The following is a 6,000-nucleotide window of genomic DNA, read 5'->3' as shown; positions in this document are numbered from 1 at the left end:
AATTCTTCTGAAAATGACCTTAAGCATTCATTTTCAGAATTTAGTTTCTCTTGTATTTCATCATTAGAATTTCTTTCTTTTGAAATTTTCAGATTTAGTTTCTTAAGATTTTTATTCTTTACAGCTAGTTTTCTACATTCACCATACAAATCATGAAAAGCATTTAATAATTCATCATAAGAAAATTCTTCTTGAAAATTATTTGATGTAAGAGTAGATTCAGTTTTTACCTTGTCTTCTTGCGCCATAAAGCACAAGTCAGTTACCTCTTGTAGTTTCTTGGAGCTAATATCATCATTGTCGCTCCTAACTTTTATTTTCTGGCTTGACTCTTTCTTGGTCAAGGCTTTCTTCCTTTTTATCTCTTTCTTCCTTTCTTCTTGCTTCCTTTTCTTCTTTGTCTTTAGGAAGCTGATTTGCCTCGGAGTCGACTCGGACCTTATTGGAGTCGACTCGGTGAACTTGAGAGTCGACTCTGAGATACTTGGAGTCGACTCGACTGAGGGAGATTCAACACCCTTTTCTGCAGTCTCATTGTTAGTATATATTTGAAGCACATGTGAGCTAGTCTGAGATTTATCATAAATATTTTCTAAAGTATCCCAGATCTCCTTAGCAGATAAGCATGCAGAAATTTCATTAAACTTCGTTTCTTGAATAGCACAATATAACATATTCATAGCATTAGCGTTCAATTGTGCTAAGTCCTTTTCATTAATAGTTTGTGAGAGTGTGTGAAGGTCATTTGTTATGATTTTCCATAAATAATAGTTTTGTGATTGAATAAAAATGCGCATGCGTATTTTCCAATGTGTATAGTTTATGCCATTAAATAGTGGAGGTGTATCAATTGATTGTCCTTCTCCTAGAAAACTATCTATTTGACTTGTCATGATCTTTGGCTCTTGATCGTGAGATCAATAATTAAACTTAGAGCACCTGCTCTGATACCACTTGTTGCCCAGTAGATACAACCCAAGAGGGGGGGTGAATTGGGTCTTTTAAAACTTTTATGCTACTTCTAAAACTTTTTGATTAACTATGCTAAGTTGTATAGATGCACAGTGAAAGTTAAACTTAGCAAGGTTTTGATGTATAGACTTCGACTTGATTAAATATGCTTGCAACTAAAGGATGTGCGGATAAGAATTAAGCAAGCAATTTATCTAAGTAAGTAAGTGTGTTAGTTAGACAATAACTAGAGGCATTACAAACACAAAGGACATATAGTGGTTCGGTGCACCCCAGCACCTACATCCACTCCCCAAGACCTCTTGAGAATTTCACTATAATCCTACCGATTACAGCCGGTTGTTTTACAAGCTCACAACCCAACTTGTTGTTTTACGAGCGCACAACGAACTCGGTCGGTTTTCCCAGGCTCACCGACTAGAACCAACCCCGATTGTTTTCCCGGGCTCACAATCAAACCCTTACACGTTGGTTTTACCCTCGGCTCACCAACAAACCTAAACCCCGTTGGTTTTTCCTTTGGCTCACCAACAAACCTTAATCCCGTTGGTTTTCTCTTTGGCTCACCAACAAACCTTAATCCCGTTGGTTTTCCCTTTGGCTCACCAACAAACCTTTAACCCCTTGATTCAATCCCTTGATTGAATCAAGTTACAAGATATTAAAACAAAGAATAAAAACAAATCAAAGCTTCTTAAACAAGCAGATATGACAATATAAACAAATAGAGTAAAGAGAACCCCTCAAACGAGTTTTGAAGATGGAGGAGCTCGGCTTCTTCTTTACTTGATCCTCCTCTGATTTGGCATGAAGTAGAGGATCCCCGAGGCAGCACACGGATGGAGAGGAAGCTTTCGGATTCACTTGGATGCTCTTCTTCTCTCTATTTCGTTTTGGATGGCCCTTTTATGCTTATGGGAGATTTTCTTTGTAATCTCTTTGAGATCTCTTTCCTAGATGATCTCTCACACTTCCATGATTTCTCCCCTAGCTCTCTTCTTGTTTTTTATAGCTTTAGATGGCGTGGAAGCAAGAATATAGCCGTTAGAGACAAAAATAGAGCCGTTGGACACAGTCTGCACTTCCTGACAATATTACCGTTGGGATCGGAGTCGACTCGCGCGATCAGGAGTCGACTCGCCTGTTGCAGGAGTCGCCTCGTGCTTTACTGGAGACGACTCGGCCACTGTTCCAAATTTGAATTAAAGTGCATGCCTTGACTGGGAGTCGACTCGACTTAACCCGGAGTCGACTCGCCAACATCTGGAGCTGACTTGGCATTTTCGGAGTCGGCTCATCCACTGAAGTCCGTGGATCCAATTTTGAATTTGATCCACTCGAGTCGACTCGACTGTCCTGGGAGTCGACTCGAATCTCAGAGCCCGAACTTCCGATCCTCTATCTTTTGGCTCGTCCAGTCTTGGAGTCGACTCGAACTTCCTCGGAGTCGATTCGGCTCTCAGAGGCAGTAACTTGGTCTTCTGTCTGTTGATGGTCGCGGAGTCTCGGAGTCGACTCGTGCAATGCGAGAGTCGACTCGAACCTCAGAGTCCCAAAAATGCTTTCTGACTTTTTCTTTGTGTTCCGCTGAGAGTCGACTCTTGCTTTCTTTGGAGTCGACCTACCAACCATCGGAGTCGACTTGCGTTCCACTGGAGTCGACTCGAAGACTGTTCTTTTGAATTTTACTCCTCCAATTTGAATCCTTTGAACTTTAAACTTGGGCCAATAAATTGTAGCTTTCTTCCAACTTGAGAGCTTTGGAGGCCTTCTTGTGTTCTTCCAACTTGCTATGTTCCTTGCAAAATAAATATCTTTCTCCTTGCAACATAAACATTAGTATCTATACTTCAAGGTTTTGTAATCATCAAAATCAATCTATGAATCAATCTTTGGGTCATCAGAAGTTGTAGAGACAAACACAATAAATAATCATTAATGAATATGATGAAATGCTTTTCACCTATTAGACATGGGAAAGAAGGTCTGCATACATCAGTGTGAATGATTTACAAGATCTCTTCACTCCTCCTGATACCTTTCTTAGATTTGTATGTCTGCCTTGCCTTTATGCAGTTAACACAGATCACAAAATCAACAAAGTTTAATGATCCTAAGACCCTATCCTTCACTAACCTTTGGACCCTTTCTTCGAAGATATGCTCCAACCTTCTATGTCGTAACATAGAGGAGTTTTCATTAATTCTACCTCTTTTATTGTCAATAAAAGAGTTTGCATAGAAAGATTGCTCAAACGAGTGATCCAAGAAAAGTTTGCAAAGGCCATCATATAGCAAACAAGAACCAACAACTATAGAGTCCTTTATTAAATCAAATGTAGAGTTTCCAAAAGAAATATGAAAGCCAACATGGTACAAAGTAGGAGCAAAAACTAAATTTCTAAAAAAAGGAATGTAAAAGGTCCTAGCTAAATCTATGACATATCCGTAATCCAAGACTATCCTATAGCATCCAACTGCAATAATATATGAATGTGCTTGATTTCCAGTGATAATGGGTCCTTCTTGATATGAAGCCCTGTAAATTATTGGCAATATGCATAGATGTGGCAAAGTCAACCCACCAAATAGAATTTGAAATATTTACTAAATTGGATTCAAAACACACATAAAAGTAAAGGGTACATTTCTTTTGCAGCCATTTTTTATACTTTATACATTTTTTCTTTAGGTACCCCTTCTTTTTGTAGAAGAAGTATTTCATAACATTATTGCTGGCTTTACCTAATGTGTGCTTTCTTCCCTTTTTGATTTAGATATACCTTTTCCTTTACCTGCCATTCCATTAGCTTGATATGAATCAAAGTTCATGTTCTCAATCTTCTCCCCTTCAATCACTCCTCCTCTTGCGCATATTTGGTCAGTAATTCATTAACTATCTAATCCTTATTGTGTGTATTATAGGAGATCTTAAAGAGATCGAACTCAGATGGGAGAGAAGTGAACATAAAGTAAACTAAGAATACATAAGATATGAAAATCTTAATATTATTTAATTGCACTACAATATTCCTCATCTCCTAATCTCATCATTAAGGTGCTTCCTTTAGCCTTATCAGAGCTTATAAATTGCTGCTCCATTGCATCCAAGAAATCACATGCTGTCACATAAAGGGATAGATCCTCTAATATGCCTAGCCATGTTGGATTTCATTAAAAGCAAACTGAGGCGATTGGAACACTTCCATTTCTCAAAAGAAAAAACTCTTCTATTTTGGTTTACTTTTATCCGTAAGTGGTAAAGCTTCATCAACTCGGAACACAAGAAAAGGTTAGAATATCCTAATGTGATCGTTATTTTTTTTTTCCATTCCAAGAAATTTGATCCATTAAGAAAAGAAATTTTTCCAACACTACCATCAATGATTGTAGATATTAATGCTGTAAATAACACATGCTCACATTATAACAATTAAATTAAATAATAATTAAACTTGATCCAAAGTAATTTAAATTTATTTATATTTAATTTTGGCGGGGAACTAGATGCATCATTATGTTTCTCCTTTAACCGAGTATCATAACATGCTAGTGGCTATACCCGATAAGTGATATATCATCATCATGAGTGAATCTAGCAAGGCATGCATATCAAGTACAAGAAAACACCACATCTTTGGGCATGAAAGTGCCGCTTGATCCAATACACCATCCTACCTTCTCACCATCTTAGTATCGAACATGAAGATACTCCTTTGAGATTGATCAACATTTCAATAGCTTAGATGCAATTATGATACTATTAAAACTTTATTGGATCAATTATATTTATTCAAAGTTATATACTATAGAATTTTTTTGGTTTTTCATGCTCAAGGTCACTTTGGTGATCACACCGAGCAATCAAATAAAAAAACTTTTTGATATTCATAAATAATGTCAATCAACTTTACATGTAACATATGGCATGAATAGATAAATAATCGATCATCAAGAACATGATATCTAGCCTACAATATTTTATTTGCATATAAACAAGTTAAACAACACATTATTATTCAATACAAATATGAGAATACCAAAAATTTGTAATGGCATATTTAAGAACTCTTATGCAATAAAACCATATTATAGGGACCATAACATAATTGCTGGAGGAACACGGGACAAAACAATTATCTAGGAACCTTTATGTAATAAGTTTTATTGTAGGTTTCATAATGCATTTTTTCAAGGTCCAGCACTTAGAAATTGTAAAGTTACTTCATGCAGTTCCTTCTTGGCCCCTCGGTTCGCTTTTGTTGTTAGAAATAGTCAGTTGGCAAAGCTAATCCCGTCTCTTTTTGGCCCCTTTTATTCCGGATGAAAAATGCTACGACAACACATCGATTCTCCCCTACATGCTTCCTTCTATTTGACACTCCGCTTGTAGCCTCCTCACTCTTGCTTAGCATTCCACTTGTGATTCAGGAGGATTTTGAGAAGGCAGGAAATGAGAGAGCTTGGAAGTGATATGGCAAGCCAACTGCTACAAGAGTAGACTACCCACCTCATAGTGTCCCCCCCTCCTTGGAATGATCGGTACAGCGGTTAGGCATCCTTAGACGAAAGAGTAGTTTTTTCAGGATTGGTCATTGTATATCACCACCTCCCACCTATCCTACACATTCGATCAACTAATGCTCTTTCTCGGTCATCGAATACGACTAAAAAGATGCTAAAAGCCAAAGCTCTCCGGGCACATATGGGCGAGTACTCACTGAAAGAGTTGCTCATGTCCAAAAGAATATCAAGTATTTTAAGAGAAGAAGTTATTCATTATGGTTCCATGTCGTATTTGTGATCTATCTAGTTAGTGCTCTTGCGGAGCGAACTCTTCTATCGTGTTGCATTTCCTCTGGTGGCATAGCAGCACCCCCTCTTTCATTTTATCAAATATTATTGTTAATATATAATTCACACTCTTTGGCTCTACCCATCAATTATACAGTAATAGTTCTTTTCATAATAAGAGTTATCCATATGGTAACAGCATTGAATTATGAAAATTGGCTAGGTAGCCGACCTG

Source organism: Phoenix dactylifera, chromosome 18 (genome assembly GCF_051530095.1).
Source record: "Phoenix dactylifera cultivar Ajwa chromosome 18, Ajwa_hap1_PhDact_Kaust_v1.1, whole genome shotgun sequence".
In the NCBI taxonomy this organism is placed as follows: Eukaryota; Viridiplantae; Streptophyta; class Magnoliopsida; order Arecales; family Arecaceae; genus Phoenix; species Phoenix dactylifera.
This window is presented reverse-complemented; position numbering follows the sequence as displayed.